At 41.8% G+C, this 18604-nt stretch overlaps 2 long non-coding RNA genes across 4 annotated transcripts; one reads left to right on the forward strand and one right to left on the reverse strand.

Annotated features, from left to right (window-relative positions):
• Window positions 1-4426: 4426 nt before the first annotated feature.
• On the reverse strand, window positions 4427-9989 carry LOC147654822 (uncharacterized). The gene is made up of 3 exons (XR_015282543.1): window positions 9276-9989; window positions 6491-6622; window positions 4427-5021 (listed from the first exon to the last, which is right to left on the reverse strand). It is a non-coding gene; the product is annotated as an uncharacterized LOC147654822 (long non-coding RNA).
• A 39-nt stretch (window positions 9990-10028) lies between these two features.
• LOC111927308 (uncharacterized) lies at window positions 10029-18252 on the forward strand. 3 transcript variants are annotated; one of them, XR_015282544.1, is made up of 5 exons: window positions 10029-10102; window positions 12197-12318; window positions 13924-14136; window positions 16584-16690; window positions 17953-18252. It is a non-coding gene; the product is annotated as an uncharacterized LOC111927308 (long non-coding RNA). The 3 variants fall into 3 exon arrangements; XR_015282546.1 differs by having other exon boundaries at window positions 10040-11176; XR_015282545.1 differs by lacking the exon at window positions 12197-12318 and having other exon boundaries at window positions 10041-10102.
• Window positions 18253-18604: the final 352 nt, after the last annotated feature.

Here is an 18604-nt window from a genome sequence, read left to right on the forward strand (position 1 = left end):
TACAGCCATTAAAACAGGGGTATCCATAAAAGCTGTTAAACATAAGGAATGTTACTCTCTCATGGCTTCTTTAGAATCCAAAGAGACTGAGTCTTGCCTGTTCCTTATGTAGTAATGACAAAGTTTATCATTTTACCATTATGACCAAGAAACTAAGCTGACTGCTTAGGAAAGTAGTCAGACAAACTGGAGTGTTAATAAGTGTCTTCTACTGAAACTACTTTTCTAAGATACTTAATGAACACAGCTCTGCCAAAGATAAACGTTTTTCTTTTTACAAATTTAACTCCTGTCATAAATACCTCTCAAGAAGGAAAAATGAAACCTTTCCTGGAAAATAGTTTCAAGATGTATTTTCCAAACCTTAGCATCAACAGCAGCAGTCTTGCTTTGCCTTATTTTCTAATAGGCTGAGCAACACAGCCATTAGCTTTGCCTTGGTACAGAAGTTTCTTTAAAGAGTACACAGAGAGGACATAGCAATGTTTCCAGGTTTGCCTGACTCCAAGGAAAAACATAACTCCAACACTAACCTGGAATAAATAAGGAGGGAACTAGTTCTTGCTCCAGCAGACAAAGGATTCTGACAAGTAGATTGGGGAATCTTCCTCTGGCCAGCCCCACCCAGGAGCCATCTGCCTTCCCAGAGACACAGGCTTCTGAACTTCCAGCTAGAAGAAATCCTAACCTGGCCTGAGTAACACACTGAGGAAGAGCAAGAAAGGAAAAGAACAAAAACCTTGAGTAATACTTTCAGCTCATTTCCTCCTCTAGACTGCAGTTTATATAAATGCCAACAATGACTTTCATTCCTGAGGCTATTGATTTTCCAGCACCCTGCCCTTAAATCCATCCAGGCAGAGAATTACACATGAGAAAAGAGAGAAATGATGGGCTGTAATTGAAGGCAGCCACTTTCATAACCTCTTAGTTGCTACAGACCAGAGCAAACAGCCTCAGTTTTTATTGGATTTTAGAGGACATCAGCAGCTATGAGGATTGCAGGTGTGGATATTTGGTGAGGCCATTAGTCCTCTCTCCCCATGGGGTTCGACCCTAAATTTGTGATAAGCTTACAGAAAGCTCCCTGAGGTACATCACAGCACTCAGACTGAAAAAGGTGAGAGAAGGCTTTTGACACGAGTCCTCCCAGCCTTCTTCCTAGCTCAGCCTCCTGCAGAGTGAGGTCCCCAGTGGGGGCTTTGGTTTGCTTGATTCAAACACCAAATAAAGCCCTAGCTCTCATCTGAATGACAGCCCACGAAGGTGCAGGCAACAAAACCCCTCACTTATCACCATTAGCCACAGACCTGGTGGTGGTCAAATCTTACTAAGTGCATGAAAAACTTCTGGGTTTTGTGAGAATTTTTTTTTATAATTTGGCACAAAATCTCCTGAGAAAGAAATTAAAAACCCTTGCTCCTGAGGATAACCTGATGCTTCTCACCCACTGGATCCTGAAACCATGGTGAGGACTGCCTCCTCCAGAGCTGAGTGAGTGAAGGGCAGCCCTGGCACAGAGCAGAGCCAGGCACCTTTAGCATTTTGCAGAGGGAATAACCATAATTTGATTTCCCATGGAGCCTATGCAAAACAATACCCCTAAAAGTGAAGAAAAGGGTGAATGATGCTGTGAGTTCTGCCCAGGCTGTTACTGAGGTTCTGTTTGGTCCTAGGGTTAGGATTGGAAGACAGAAGAATAGCAGCAGGCTGCAAATGGATGTAAGAAGAAAGCCAGGGTTGATGAGAGCCAAAGGCTTTGCCCCTTGAGAAGGACAGGACCTGCTTGCTGAACTTAGGAAGATGGTCAGACCAATTTCCTCTTCGGTCTGGGGAGGTTGGAGCAGGCACATGAATGTGTTAGCCTGGGCTTTTTTGTCGCTTGGTTGTGTGGAAGGTCCACACACGGTAGTGGAGCTGTGACTAGTGGTGGCATTAGGCTTGGAGCAGAACATAGAAATACTTCCAGGAGAGAGGTGGGGTCTGCTTCTTCTACAGGATAAAGTGAATGATGAAGAGGTCTGGCAAAGTTTAGCACCTGAACACCAGTTGTACAAAAATTCCAAAGAGTATACTTAGATATTTCTGCACTGTTCTGACTCCAGTGCTTTAGCACAATTTGAACAGATGTGTGTATTGAGCAGGAAAATAACACATCTGTGTGCTGTGCAGGCTGAACATGACATGGATGTAATTAACACTCCGCACCTGCTGCTTAAGTGATTGAATTTATCTGCTATGAACAACATTAGAGCAGTTAACACAGGTGCCCAAGGCACAGAATTTCTAAAGGCTATAGCAGCTCTGCTTTGACCCAAGGGGGTGGGGAGGAGAAGGTGACCAAATGCAAGGCAAACACCCATGGCTACTTGTGGGGAAGGAGGAGACATTGCTTTCCAGAGAGGGTTTCATGGCACCAGGAATGTGGGAGCTGTCTAAACTGGTGCTCCTCCAAGTAGGGTGTGCACGCATCAAGGCTGCACAATACAAGCCATGGGGGGGCAAAAAGAAAATATTTTTTTTGTGCATTAATGAATTATATTTTAAAATAATTTTTTTTAATCTATATGTCACCCTAATTTTACTTCTATTGTTGTGATATTGGTACAGTCCTACATTTATTTATAATAAATATATAAATAAATACTAGGGGGAGAGGCTCAAAATTCCTTTACTACCCAAGCAAAATAGCTTTGGTATCACTGGTCTAATTTCCAGCAAACAAATGCTAGGGAAGGGAGGGCTTAAATTCCTGCTTCTCACTTAACTTCAGCCATGCACTATCAGCTTACATGAGACAGAAACCCATGTCTTTATCTGGGTCCCAGCTTGCTGCTCTGGCTACAGATACCACTCTTCTTCTTGTCAAATGGCCTCTGTTCTACTGCATGTGGAAATTTACACATGACTTAAAGAGAGAACATAATTTTCTGTCCCCTTTGGTTTGCCCATGTTGCTTCCCTGTTTTTTGGTGCAGCCACAGGTGGGAGCTACTGGCTGGCAGCTCTGCTCTCTCACTCATATAAACAGCCCTGACACCAAACATAAAATGTGATGGCATGGCCAGCATCTGTTATTTTACAACAAACATCACAGAAATAGGTGTGTGACCTGCTGCTGAGAAATCCATGATACCCATAACTGGCAATGCACTGGGCCATTGTTTCCATGATTTACACCTCCTGAAAGCTCCACCAAGTGCTGCAGAGAGCAAAGGGACTTTCTGCCTTTACGACAAAACACAGGAAAGACAACAACAAAAAGCACATGTGAAAACTAAAAACACATTTGAGAAAAATTATATCAAACACTGGAGATTAAAAATTGTCAAATGTATCATAGTGGGGAGCAGGGCTGTTTTTTGGTGGGTGGATTTACACTGACTGCAGCCACTGGAGTTTGAGCAGGGAAAGCCCTGCTGGGACCCATGAGCCATGGTCAGAGCTTTTGCAAACCCACAGAGGCACTGCAAAAACAATCAGCTTGGTCTTTTATTGTACAGATGACCATGGCCGTGGGGCTGCATAATGAAGTGCTTCTTGCAGCATTGCAGCATTTTGTCTTGCCAACTCTCCCACCATTGTAAACAATTTCTACATCTTTTCCTACAGAGATAGTGAGGGGATTAAATCAGTTGTCTGTGGTGTGTCAGTCTGTGTCAGTAATTCCCTACAATTGAGGAAAACTATCTACAGTCTTCTCTTTTTTCTCTTTTGTGCTCATCAGCCCAATATCTAAATCTCTGAGAAATACATCTTCCTCTGTTTTTGATGCAAGCTCTTTACTTTCCTGCTCTTCAGCAGGAGGAAAACACAAGCACAATTCCAGCAACTTCAGTGAAATTAAGCCAGCTATGACTAGTTCATGAGCTAGCTATGCATTTTTGTACTCCACATTGCATTCCTCATCTCACAACTGCTGCTGCCATGCAAGAATCTTGTTTATAATTTTGTTATTAGATGAATCTCCACAAGGAATCTTTCTCATTCTCCCTTTCCCAGCAGATGAAATGCAGACAAACTGCAGCACCTGATTTATAAATTTTATTCTCTCTATGGAGCCAGAAAGCAGTAGTCACACTTATGAATCTCAAGATGATTCCTGTCTAGAAAAATTAAATTAAAGCTTTTCAGTAGCAGTAGAAGATGCTTACGGTACAGAAATAGACTGTTTCTAGTCAGCGGGATTAAAGGAAAGAAAAGCTCAGCAAGAATGAAGTTGCATCGCAGAGTTATCTCTATCTAGGCAGCAGACTGTAATTTCCATAAACCAAACAGAAAATTCTCATCACTGCATTTCAGGTCAAAGACCCATTTTTAAATTCCCTTATCTTCTCTTTCTTTTCCTTAATTCTCTCCCTGTCTTCTCTTTTGTGCTTTATTTGAGAATCAAAGAACAGTAAAGTGTAGAAAAACAGAGTCAATGATTTTATGGTACATTTAGTTGTTTATTTAGTAGCATATTTTGCAAGTGCAAACTTAACAGAGAGGGGGAAATGCCCTTTAACAATTCTACCAATTGCAAGCCTTGCCCTGAAAGGATGTTATTTTCTTTTGGTCTCTTAAAATCAATACAACAGCTGGTTTTGACTGAACTGGTTGCCCTGTAGACCTCACTAGCTTCTCCTTTCTCTCTTTAATTCCTCCCTTGACCCAGCCCCTCCTTTGTGCAGTCAGCTGCTGGAAATTAACCTGTCACTGGCAGTTACAAAAGTAAAGCTCAGCTTTGATGCAGATAAATTGTACTCATTGCTGGGCCATGTGAGCACTGGTACCAGTTTGAGGGACACTACAACAACATGGGGCCAGTGGCAGGCTGAAAAGTGACTGAGGAAAGATGAAACCACCTCTTTTGACATTATCCCACTTTTCAATCAGCTTTCAGAGATGGCAGAGCAGAACCTTGAGCCAAGCAATGGGAGAGCAGTCATGGAGCTCCCCTGTTGAAGCAAAGCTGGTACTGGATTGTTTTCTATTGCATGTTGTAACAGGTGTCTGAGCTACCCCAGGCAGTCAATTGTCCTGAATACAATAAAAGAAGAAACCACCATTAATGAAACACTGAAATTGTAAAATAAAAGTGTCATTATAGTCTTTGATTCAAAGTCTCAAGATGAGGAAAATTAAAAATAAAGATTAAAATCCTGGGTCTCTTACAGCCAATGGAGGTACCAAGGCAGAGTCAGGTTTACACTCCTGAAGTAGTGGTATGAACATTGACAATGTGAGGTATGAAACTCGTGTCACTTCAAAAATCCACTGAGATTAACCAGAAAATGTGGAAGATGAATTTTTTTTCCCCCTGAAGCCACAGGAGGAAGTCCTGGCAAACCAGACTCTGTCTCCCTTCTCTTTGCAGAGCAGACATATGACAGGGTATGACGTCCCCTGGCAGTGAGATACAGCACCCTCCATCACATTGCAGGGGATCCCCAAGAATCCTTGCATTATATGTTAAAATTATTATTTTTGCGGTTGTTATCATTATTTTTATACCACTGCTATTGCTTTTACTGTGATGATGTTTTATTTTTAATATCTCAGTCCTCAATAAGTAATTAAATAGAATTTATGCAATTTCTGAATTTTACTATCCATGTTCAAAAGGATAAATACAGGAAATATTAAGTTTCTATTTTTCTTTCACAAAAAACAACTTTAAGAAATTGTATACATCCCTTCAAGAACAATACCATTGGTAAGGTTATCCAAGCACAGAAAAATGCACACAAATGCTCATGCCTTTCCTGTAGTGAGCATGTGAAATAAGCATATTTTTGACAGAAAATATGTTGCAGAATACCTACAGTAAATGCATACTCAAAAACTAATTGCTCTTCTTTGTTATATCCCAAATGGATATGCATGTGAACAAACATTAAAATATATATTAGCTGCAATACATACACATCTCTATACAGTAAGTAGGAGAAATATACATAAATACTCTGAGCATAAATTATTTTATGCATATTTTCTAAATTCTTGTTCTGTAGTAAATCTATTTATCCACATGTCTTGATATCCAAATAACTTATTCAATTAGAATACCATTAATTTGTCAAGCTGGCACATTTTTTAACTAAATGAATAGCAGAGTTTCTGGATTCAGCCTCATTAAGCTATTTAGGGATGGTACTTAGCACCAAGGAAAAGCGAAAAAAGGAGAAAATGATCCAAGCAGCCTGCAAGGCTGAGTACTTCTGAATGCCTTTGGCTACAGCCCAGGGTAAGCAGCACACAGCCTCCTAACCCAGCTGCAGAGCCGCCGAGTTGGGGGCTGCCTCCCTGCTTGCTTCACTTGGGAAGCTGGCAGAACAAGTCTTTCCTTGCACAGCTTTCCATCATGTGGATGAAGACACCCTCTAAGCTAAGGCCATCCATCCCATTTTTGTCATGACATGGTTTTGCACATCTCTCTTTACTAGGGGAGGTGTCAGGGCAGCCTGGGGGCTGCTGTGTCCCTGGGAGCTGGGATGAGCAGCACTCACAGGGGCAGGGGAGCCCGTGGGGACTGTCACATTCTCATATACCCCTATGCCAGGTCTCAGGGGCCACGCTCACTGCAAGCCCTTAGGATAGCAAGAGAAGACTGATTTTTCTGGCACTGGTGTTCTGTTCAACTGGAAAAAGATGAAAATGGAAAAGCAAAATATTATTGTAATAGCAGGAGAAAATATAGCCATATTTTATACTAATGAATGCTGGCTGGGAAACTCCTTTGCATTTACCAGCAGTTTTTAAACATGTCAAGTACTGCATTTCTGTATACTACCTGACCTTCTGCCCTTCTGCACAGTTTTTACACAGTGCCTGTAATAAAATTTTGACAAGGTTATCTGGGACTTCCTGTGCATAATCAGTGGTGATTGACTCACAGCTTCTGGGAGGCTAGGAAAAAATATATACATGGCAGTTTTTGTAGCTCCTCACTTTAAGCACATTTACAGACATCTCTGTATGTTTGTATCAGTATGATTGAAAACGAATGCAAAAAAAGACTTTATACTTATGCTAGATCTTGCCACTACAAAGACACCACACACTTGTTCTGCAATGAAAAGCAGGACTACATGGCATATTTGTAGTTTAAGCTCTGAGCAAAAAGCCTGTTTGATAGAGCTTTACACATAGCTGTTGTAAATTCTGTTTCATCCTTGCTAATTTTGTCTCTGCTTTTGACTAAATAATAAATCCCTCCTGAGTATCTGAATCCTTAAATGCTGGCAGAACTTGTTGAGTGGAATACCTAGCAGTGTTGTCCATGCTGCCAAAGAGAAAAGTAGCTCCTTTACACTGTACAGCCCAAATCCAATTAAAGCCTCTTCCCCAAAGCCTTTCTGAGGCCAATTACAGGTATTTGTCAAGCTCAAGCTAATGAAATTTAACAAGGCCACATTGTTAATAAGATGCAAATTTGAGCAAAGGTCAGAGAGGTCTGGTGCTATCCCTCACCAACACACGTCTCAGGGCAGGAAGAGCTGTGTCCTTTGGACAGTCCATGGGGAAGCCTGGCTTCATTCTAAGCAGCTCTTCCCTTCTCTGCTCTGTGCAGTTCACAGGGAGCCTGGTGCCAGCCCGGCTGTGAGCAATGGGCAGACCCACAGCCTTTCCCCTTGCACACACGAGTTTTCCTTGGCCAATAGCCTTGACCAGGGAGCCCTGGAGTATCAGCCTAGGGTCAGATTTAGTGCCTTTTAACCAACAGAGAAAATCTGGCTTCAGGGGTTTTTTCCCCCTCCAATGCATCACTTACTTCTAAAGAGCAGCTGGTACTTACTAATGGAGAACATATTGGTGTGTCTTGCCAGCCCTTTCACCATTGCTAGCAATTTCTACATCTTTGTAGATGTAGAAATAAAAGATGAAAATTCCCTTGGTCAGGGGAGGCAGAACAAGCTCAGAAAGAGAAAGAAACACAGGAGGCAGGTAGCACAGATGGAAGAGTAAAGGTTAGGACCGTAAGGAGGGAGATATGAAGGAAGTTAGTGTGATATTTAACTTTGTAACACTATTGATTGATTGTGTTGATTCAGGAAGATTCACTGCTATTAAAAGATTTCTAGTGTTTAGAGGTGTCTCCTGCAGAGCTTTTTTCTTTCTTCCCTGAGCAAGCATTGTGGACATCCTCTTCTCCATGCACTAAAACGGAACTCTTCTTTTTATCTTATGCTGATATGAAGCCTTTTGAGCTGCAGATTTTTCAGGAGGAGTCAGCAACACCTTCAGTTTTGTGTCTGCAGAAGGGTAGCCTGAGAGAAGAAGCAGCAGCAGGAGAGGTAGCCACAAGTCTTCTGTAAGGTGTCTGCTGGGCCCCACTTTGTAGACTGATGAATTTTTGAAACAAGGCTTGGTTGTACTGTGTCTCTGGGGTGTCACACAGACAGCAGGGCAACTAAGGCATTGCAGCAAGAGGGAGAATTTGGGCTGCACCCCAAGTTCATCCTAAAGGTCCCAGCAGTCTGCAGATGCCTGTGCTAGTGGGGCTGAGTTGGTTGCTCCAGAGATTTAGATAAATTGTCTTACCACCAGGGCCCTGTGAACTTCCTGTGTTTCAAGTGCAATAGCCAACTTTTTGCAATGTTTCTAATTCCTATTCATTTGTGGACATTTACAGGAAAAAATATACTCAAGAAAATAGGTCACACAAAACCACCCTGCCACTCTTTTTTTGCTCAGGACATGGCAATAAGAAAGAACTACCTTATCAGCAGAGGTGCTACATTGTGAAAAAATGGACAGTTTATGTCTTAGCCTGAGCCTGGGTTGATAGCTTTCTGCACTGGGCTCATCCTGCAGCAACCTCTCCAGGACTGCATTTCTGGAGCAGTGACTGGGCAGCTGAGGTGTACATGGCTTTTCTTCATGGAGCTCTGCAAGACTGAGGTAAAAAGTGCGGAAGTGAAGGTGCCACCATGAATTCAGAAGCAACAATACCTACACTGTTCAGTTTTTCTCCATCATTGCTTATGGCTTCAGAGGGCAGTTTTAAATGCCCATTAATGGCTCAAGCTGGGAGATCAAAGGTGGCACAGGTACACTCAAAACTATAATTTCCCCATTTTGTGTATGGAAAATACATCAGGTAACATATTGCTCCAAAGCCAGGGTTTTGGATGGCTGTAATCGGCCTGAGCACCAAAGTCTCACATGTGTACTCAAGTAAAGCCAGCTTGTCACCGCACCTATGGCAGTCCCAGCACCCTCAATTCTATTTACTAAGTATTTATCTGAAAATAAAATGGAATAAATCTGTCAGTGACAGTCTTAAATTACCTCTCACTGTGTTCTGAGTGAGTGCTGGATGCTGTTTCCTGGTGAAGGAGGTTGTGCAAACTGGAACTTTGCCTCTCTTGAAAAAGCCTGGCTGTGGAGCACCCAGAGGGCCACCTCACCCCACAGCCAGGGTGCTTCCTTCCTCCTGTGCAGACTGCTTTCCAGGAGAAATATTCAGGATAAATGAAGCTCACTAGGGAGAATCACTTGCTTACTGTACGAGACTCTGGCAGGACATGCCCCTTTGACACTGCAAGGTGTGACTGCAGGTCCTGTAGTTACACCTAAGTTAATGCAAAATTGGGCAGCTCAAAGATTGGTGTCACTGAAGCACCTGGGCTCCCTGCCTGGGGCTGGGAATTACATTTGCTTGCAGATTTGGCTGACAGTGCTGCAGAACAAGTGCTTCATACCCAGCTCAAACCTCCTTTACATCCTGGATTCTCCAACACTTTGCTCTTTCTCTTGTATCACCTGCTCTCTAGTGCCGGCACTACCTTCGTTTTTATGAGTCAAATGGCCAGGGATTCAGAGACAGCGAGGCCAGAAAAGCTACCACAGATATCTACTTTGATCTTCTACAATAGGCAGACCACAGGATTGCTCTGATTCTGTCTTTGCTACACTCAGGCTTTTAGAAAAATCTATTGTGAGCCAAACGCATTGTGAATTGGCCAATTGAGCTCTGTGTGTGTGTGTGTGTGTGTGTGTGTGTGTGTGAGAGCACTGACCAGCTGGTGTCTGTGACACACACCATGACACACAATCACAGCTGCCCTCCTCTGAGTAAGGACACAATTCAGCACAGAGCTCTGCCCCACTGCTGGGTACGCTTTTGGACTTGTCATATCTTTGAGATTTCTATTTTCCCACTGCCTCACCCCAGTAACACTGGTTGTAGCTGGACAAACACACTAAAGATATTTTAAATTTGCCTGAGTGGGAGAGGAAGAAGAAAAACAAGGGACAGAAACAAAAAATGCATTGACTTTGCTATCCCTAGGCAAGCATGTAAAAAATACCCTGTGTTTGGCCAGCTCGATTTTGCACCTTCTATATTTGTTTATCAGTGTGAAGATTAACTATTATATTTCTCTTCCCCATGTTTAAAAAGCAAACAGCTCCCTGGTCAACATACACCTGAGTAAACTAAATAGGTTAGATCCCTTGTTTTCTTTCTCAAGAGACATGTTTTTCAGTCCCTCAGTAATTTCTGTGGCCCCTTCCTGAATCTTCTCCAGTTTTATCAACATCTTCCTTCAATTTTTAGGCATCAGATGAAACAAAAATTCCAGCATCAGCCTTCCTGTGGTATGACACAAACCTCTCTGTTCCTTCTGCTTTGTACTGCTATAATCAGGATATAGGAAAGATCAGAGCATCATTTAGATAGGAAAGATCATTTGCCATCATCATTCTGAAGCTCATGTTCTGCAGGTGGTGTGCCAGGGCCTCTAGCCTCTACTGCAGCCCTCCCCAAAACTCAGCTTACAGTCTTTGTAGGGACATATTTCCATTATAAGCCACACTCAAATATATATTGTTTACTTGTATCTTATTTATTGACTGGTTCATATTGCTCTGTATCAGAGACCTGTTTTCTTCATACTTGATTACTGCACCTTTTATTTTTTTTAACATTTCCACATGACTGCATTTTTTCAGGTTGTTACTGAAGAGTTTTAAACGGTATAATGTTAAAAATTTATCTCTGTAGGAACCACTATAAATGTAATCATGAAAACATAAGTGCCCATTACATTTTGAGACTTACCAGAAAGTTTTTAATCCACTCTGCCTCTTAATCAAAATGGCATGCCGTGCCACATCACACACCCTGCACAGGCTGTTACAACAATCTCAGCTGGATTTTACAATCAATCTCGCAATATTATCAACAGGTAACAAGCAGCTTTTTCCTAATTGCACTTTGTTCAGCGTTAAATATACCACTTTCTTTTTATTTTTTATTAGTTGACTTTGGATCAGCTATAGAGCATTTTACCTGGATTCATTTCAGGCTATTGGACTTATAATTGCATGAACTCTTTTATTTGTCTTGCCAGGGAAGATTGGCAAGATATAGCTGATTACCTGGGGTGTTTTCCACGGGTGCAGCAATAGATGTTTATCCAAGATATAATGTGACCTTGGCTGGATTGGTGTGTGGAGACATCTGCCTTTTTGTCATCTGGGAAGCTTCTGTGTTTGGGTGCACCGCACAGCTCCTTTGCTTTTCCTGGGCTGAAAACTTTAGAAACCAAATGTTTTGTTTCCCAAGGTCAAACAACATTTATCCAGAGGGAAAGGAATGGAGTGAACCTCAGGCCTGATACCAGGAGACCAGGAGAAGAGTACACAGGGAGGTTTTGATGCAGAGACAATGGCTGGGGGCCCCACATGGGCAGCATCACTTTTGGGGTCCCTGTGCAGGACCCAAATTCCTTCCATCATGTTCATTTCTGTTGCTTCCCTGAGCTCCTGTTCTCTGTGCTACCAACCTTTTTGTGGGGGTGTAAAAGTCCTGTGTGTATCTCTACACTCTGTTCCTTTTGTCCCACTTTAGTTCTTCATTAACCAGTGCTGGAAGGAATAGAAACTACATCTTGCTGTCCTTCTGTTTCTTACTCTGGTTCTGAAAAAGAGACCTTACATCTACTGAAGAGTTCAAGTGCTACTGAGATATCCCGGAAAAAGAAAACTTTCTCTGCCTGAAGGTCATGCATAGAGGTGGTTGCCTGCCTGAGATTTGTCTGCAACAACAAAATTGCTTTTCTATTTTTACCGTTGATTTCCTCAAAAGGGATTTGACATACAACACAATTACAGAAGCAGGGAGGTGGGGGGCTCCTACCTAAAGCCTGAAGCCAAGCACAATAGTTTTGGTGAAGCTGTGAGCCTGTATTCATTTTCATTAACAGAGTGTGGAGTGGAGCTGAAGCTGGTATGAATCAGAGCAGCTGGTGTGTCTTCAGTGGACCTACCCCTGGCAACATCTCTTGTGGGTCTGACGCTGAAATGAAGGATATACGGGCAGATACGGGTGTGATTAGTTTTTCTGATTAATCCAAAATACATGGAGAATGGGGAATGGAGAATATAGAAAGAATCAAATAAAGTAGCTGAGATAATAAATGTGCCCTTCAGCCCTTCACAGGCATGTAGAAAGTAAACTCGGCTCTTTGATTAAAATGATTTGGCAGTATGGCTCCTTGTAGTCATGCCTAAGACCTTGTCCCAGTTTCTTATTTTCCCTTCTACCTGTTCCTTTAGTAGCTGCCTGAATTGTTGTAAAACAAAGACAGGGCTGAAAATCAGATGCATTTTTTCTAAATAAAGCAGCAATTTAAAATCCCCTACGTGAATAAATAATCCATATGTTGCCTGAATCTTTTATGACATGAATTCCAAAAACCAACTTAAAAAGCTTTCTCTGTTGTTTTGGAACTGGGTCAGAAAACTCGCTCAGGGAATTTTTAATGAGCTAGGCAGCCTCCCAGCTCTGGGTTACTGGTTCAAGCACGAATCAGGTTAGTAGGCAGTAGAATTTGTCGCTGCAGCTGAAGAAGCCAGACACACGCCTCACTCCAGACACCCACGTTGCCATGGGCAATAGTGGCACAATGAGCACAAAAGCACAGGGAAAAATGGGAAAAGGGTCTAGAATATAAGAACTACTGGATCTCCTTTCATTCAACACTTGTCTTCTAACTCATGCTCCAGCCTGGATGTTGCCCTCCTGTGTCCTTAGCTTCTTTCAGCACTTTCTCCCCTACTTCCAGCTGTAAAGGGACCACTGGCTCGCAAATAATGAAATAACCGCCTTTGTCAAGGGACACCTCAATATAAAAATGGGCATCAGTTAGCAAAAGCTGAAGATATAATTTTTTCTGGAGCTGTGAACCTTCACTGTTGATAAAATTACCAGACTTTATGTTGTCTTGACCAGCACAGAGAGCCTATTTTTGCCCCTTTATCATTGCTCTGTAGATCTCGTATACACTAACTGTGCCCAAGTTTTTCAGTGTTTTTCTCAACAATTTTACTAAGATTGATTCTTTTATGATTTTTTTTCTTCCTTTCTTCACCATGCTTACTCTTCCTTTTAATTTGTCAGCTTTACCTTCCTACTTCCCCTAATTTTCAAAGGAAGAGTGTGCTACTAGGGTCACATTTTTTTCACCAATTCCAACTATAGCAACTCTATCTTGTTGTCATTCCAGGCTCTCCCAGAAAACTGTTCAAACACTTCTGTTTCCCTCCCAGCTTTCAGACATTGAATGCAACCAGTCCCACTGGTTATCATTCCACAGTTCACTCACAAAGTTTTAATGGATAAATACCTCAGATATCTCAGTGCTGGGTCCCACAGCCCTCATGTCCCCCACATGGATGCAGTCAAGGGACCATGGAAAGGACATAGAGATATGACAAGCTACCTATGGCACAGCTCTTTAGCACTTTCCTAGCAGCCTGACTTCCCTGGTTGACTTACCATTTCAATTCCATCCTCCTTTTTTGCTGGAAACTGGGGTTCTGGCAAAGGCTGTGGTATGCTGGGATCTGTTGCAATACAGAGCCTGTGCACAGGGCAGTATTTGGGTCACACTGTTGTGATATGTTTTTTCCTATCTCTCCTATATTCCAGGCATGTATGTGTCCTGGTAAAGGCAGAAGGGGAGCTCAGGGGCTGCATGGGGCTCCGTCATCAAACAAGTGGCCTGCAAGGGCTGTGAGTCCTCCTTAAATGCTTCCTCCAGCCCTGACCCTGCTCTGCCAACGAGGAAAGTACTGCCAAAGGGTCAGGTGCAGACAGGAACACCTATTTTGTCCAGTTACTCCTTTTTATTATGAAAGATTGGTAAGTATGTAAAATAGACCTTTCACAAGTTAGAGGAAAACAATTAAGAATTAAGCCGCGGTCTCAAAATGACATTTCTTTTGTATGTTCCACAAAATGATAAAAACTCTGTTGAATCCCTGATGCTGCTTAACCAGCATGAGTCACAGAAGAGCCTTAAGGAATAAGATGGAGTAGAAAGAAGGGAATCATGAAAATGCATTTGATCAGATTTGTACTTTTTGTACTTTTAGAAATATTTGCAAATATGCACGAAACAGCTTTTAGTGCTCTACCTCATGCTATCTGATCGAGACATTAATTTTACAGGATGCTAAAAAATCAATAGTAAAACTTTCAGACTCTGCTAGACAGGATGGCTATCTGCTCACAAATCTCATTTTCCAGTTGTTCAGCTGCTGGGAATAAGAAGATCACCAAACAAAGCAGTTTCTGTCAGGTTTAAATATTTCTCTTAGCTGTATTTGTGGAGCTAACAGAATGGAACCAGTTAGAACAGTGGGACCACCAGTAAAGAACATTTTTTTTGGCATAGTAAAAAAAGTAAGGTGTCTTTCAGACATGAAAGCCAGAGGAGCTTCTGCCTCTGGGAGCTAGCCCAGTCATTAGAAATCACATCCTTCCTGCACATTTCAGTAGAAAACATGATTATGCCCTAAATATCCAAACACAGCACTTTTCCTATGCTGAAGGGAGGCTATGAATTACACTCAAAATTTTTTTTAAGAAGAAAACTAATAATAATTAGAATAGAAATAGGAACAGACAATAACCGCTAGTTTATTTTACTTCCTTCTTCGGTCATATGGAGAGCAAAAATAGAGGTATTTACTGAAAAGGTTACTTTGTGAACACTGCAAATAATGCTAGAATATGCATTCCTAATGCAGTGACCTGTTTGCATTAAGAAATATGAGTGTTAATTAGGGTGAAATAGGAAATGACCTATCAATTCCAGCTAAACCAGAGCCAGGCATTTAGGAACCTTTGGTTTACCTGAAAAGAGAAAAGCCAAGGTTAGGGTTGGGTGAATGACTCAGAAAATGCCATTTCTGGAGGGAGGAAGGAAGGAAGGGAGGAAGCACTAAGGAGACAAGCCCTAAGGACACTAAACAAAAAGGGGGAGGAAGGCTGTGAAACCTTGGCTCCACTTACTTTAGGGAACTCCACTAAATAAGCTATATACCCAGAAGAACAAAATGTTATTTGGACAGGGCCTGGGTATAAACAGATTATTTCTGAAGCTCAACAAGGAACATATTTGACTGATCTCTTTCTGTCAGGGCCCTTTGGCACCAAACCCAGTGTTACTAAAACTTAGGGGAAAATATCATGTAATAGCTTACTTAGAGATGCAGAAGATGGTTAGTAACAATGGAAGGATTTGTTTGAAGAGACCTGGAAATAGTACAAGACTGAAGGAAACTGGCAAGGTCACTGAACCACAGAGCTCAGCAATTGCATCAGGGGATCCTTTTCTTAAGTGCTTTGTTTCAAGCCTGGTTAGGTCCAGGACTAATACAGGTGTTGGTCACTCCCTATCAGGCAATATAATAAGGGACAACCATTTACACAGATGATATATATTTGATTTTTATCTCTGTCACAGTTTAACATGTATTTGACATGCATTTTGAAGTATGTGTCATCAGCATTATGATGTGTTGATGACACATACTGAAATGCTGTGAGGGAAAGAAACTTCCTGGGGAATTATTATCCACAAACAGCCCTTTGGCAATTTCTCAGGGATATGTGGTGCACTAGAGAACATTGGGCTAGTCTTGTAGCAATTTTTTAGTTCACATCTGCCTTTCTAACAGGGAGAAATATGTTTTTAGGCCATAAGGATTAGCATCTCAGGTAAATATTTAATGGTATGGAAGTTGCTTTCCTCCGGTCCGGATCTCTGGATGTGTTTCACAATAGTTCTGTAATACTTAATTACACAAATGAGAAACTCATGAAACACCATGACTCAGAGGTGGACATGTCTCACTGCATTTGAGTCTCCTAACTAGCTTTTACTTTGAGGGGTTTCTCTTCAGCTTTCTGCAGACTCCAAATTTCTGTTCCCAGAAAGGACCTTGCAATCTGATAAGTACAAGCGATTTGTTCCAGCACTGATCAGACTAAACATGCATGTTTTGTTCTTTATGTTCCAACAATGGAGGCTTTGTGGTAGGGCATGGCTGGCTGCCACCCAGGGAAGAAAGGACAGAGCGAGCCCAGCACCGGTGCAGCCGTGTGGGTGAATGTCACGCCGGACGGCGCTTCCCGGGCACTCTGGGCATGTCACCGTGCCAGACATCCATCCATGCTGCACCATTAAACCCATAAATGTCACCTGCTGCTGGTCTGCAAGGGCAGCTCAGGGGTTTTTAACAAATAGAAGTGTGATAGGAGGAAATTGCATTGGCTTCCTCACAGCAGAATTTTTGTTTAAGGAATTACAGGTGGCGTCTGTGAAAATGTCTGACACTGCTGTTGTCACTGCTGCTTCCATTTGCTCTGCAGTCCCTCAGAGGAGGACAGCACACTCCAAAAGAGGAAGGTAGCTACACAGAGGGACTACATTTACAGCCAAAACTGGGGGAGATTAGTCCAGAAGACACTTCTGTGACCATTTTTCACAGATTTATTTATTATTAATTGTTAGCAAGCATTTGCAGGAGAAAAAGACTTTCTTTCTTGAAGGAGGAGGATGACATCAGTGACAGGAAGGGATTCACTGGCTTTTCCATGTAAACTCCTGCCATGTAAACTCAGCTTTTTAGCTTTTTTTTTCTTTTTGGTGGAGATTTTTTTCTGGGGGGAGACAAAGAAAAAGATAACTGATCCCAAAGTTTTTTGTATCATTTTGAGACAGAAACATAAAAAAATCAAATGTTGAGACTTATAGACTGAAACAGCAGAAAGCAATCACACTGAGATACAGGCTATTAAGTCTGCTCTTCATCTTTCCACCTCTTTGTTTGTTGTCCATTTTCTCACTTGCCTCATCCCAGGTGTATTCTTGCCTCATAGAGCAACAAAGTACGACTAAATAGTGATAAAAGGTCAGACTGGGGTGAAAAGAAATGGAGAAAAAGGAAAGATGAAGAGGAGGGGGGGAAAATGGGCAGGAATTTGCTCTGTGTGTGTGTCCTACGTCCTCTGAACTTAGATCTCCCTTTCTCCAAGGTGTATAAGTATGGGCCTTGGGGTGTAGGTCCTGCTACTACTGTGCAGTGCCTGCCTCAAAGTATTCAAGTGCCATCTCTAATTGCAATTTGAGTTTTATCCCTCACTACCGTGCAGGAATTCAGAGCAGCACGGCTCAGCTTGGATGCTTAGATGCTTTGACCTAGATTCCAGGCAGCGGTTATAGATGGCTGGTTCCTATCTGTATATTCTTGTGACAGCACAAGAAACTAAAGCTGTCCCTCAGCTTTGGTAACTCCTTTCATGGCTGTATCATGCTGGTGTCTCACAGCCATGAGTAACAAATGCACCCAGGTCTCAGTTAATGGTAACATGCAGTGAAAACATATTGTCAGCTTTAAATGTCTGTAGCTGAATAGTAGGAGGGACATTTAGGTATGAAAGAATGACTGTTCTGTCAATGCTTTGGGGATGAGATATCTTAAAATAGATACAAGTAGCTTAAAATACCATATGGTATCTTAAAGTGTTATGCTCTACTGTATTAAGATTCCTCCACCTAAGAATTTTTCTCTTCTTACTTTATTTGCATTTCCTGTTCCAACATGAGGATTTCACCATTTCCCTTTCTTTTCCCCCCTTTTTCTTTCCTCTATCTTTATGTACCTGCAGTAGAAGACAATGAGGAGGTGCCCTTCCAAAATCTCCTTACCAGAACCAAGAGCAACAGCAAAGCTAAAGATTAACAAGCAGCAGATGCAGAGAAGAAGGCAGATGGAGAATGAATGTAGCAGGAAGCAAATCCAAAAGATCTCTTCAGGGATCATTAACATACAGAAACCTATTAAAATTTCATAGAAAACCCCAAAAAGCAACAACAACCAAAAACCAAAAACAAAAACAAAAAAAAACCCAAAAAGAACAAAAAAAACCACAACAAACAAAAAAATAAAACAAAAACCCCATTAAAAATATGTCTGTGCCAAGGGAATAAAGACTCTGGATTAGCTATGAAAAAATTGTGTGACACATTGAGGTTTCCAGTATTTCACTTAAAATACAGTATTAAGTAGCAGTTGTACTCATTAGAAAATGCAAGCAGAATTTGTGCCTAAACCCCCATGCTGCTAATCATCAACCATTCATACTGAATTCCCCTCTTTTCTGCTGCAGAATTGTACTGAAGATCAAATCAAATACTGGTTGAGAATGTGAAACATAAGTAACTCCAACACGTACTGAAGAGGTTCTCTTGCCTCACAACTCATCATCTCTGCTGCACTCAGGCAGAATTTTTACATTTTATCATGACATGCAATTATAA

The sequence above is a fragment of the Cyanistes caeruleus genome, chromosome 2, assembly GCF_971803275.1.
Source record: "Cyanistes caeruleus chromosome 2, bCyaCae1.hap1.1, whole genome shotgun sequence".
Taxonomy (NCBI): Eukaryota; Metazoa; Chordata; class Aves; order Passeriformes; family Paridae; genus Cyanistes; species Cyanistes caeruleus.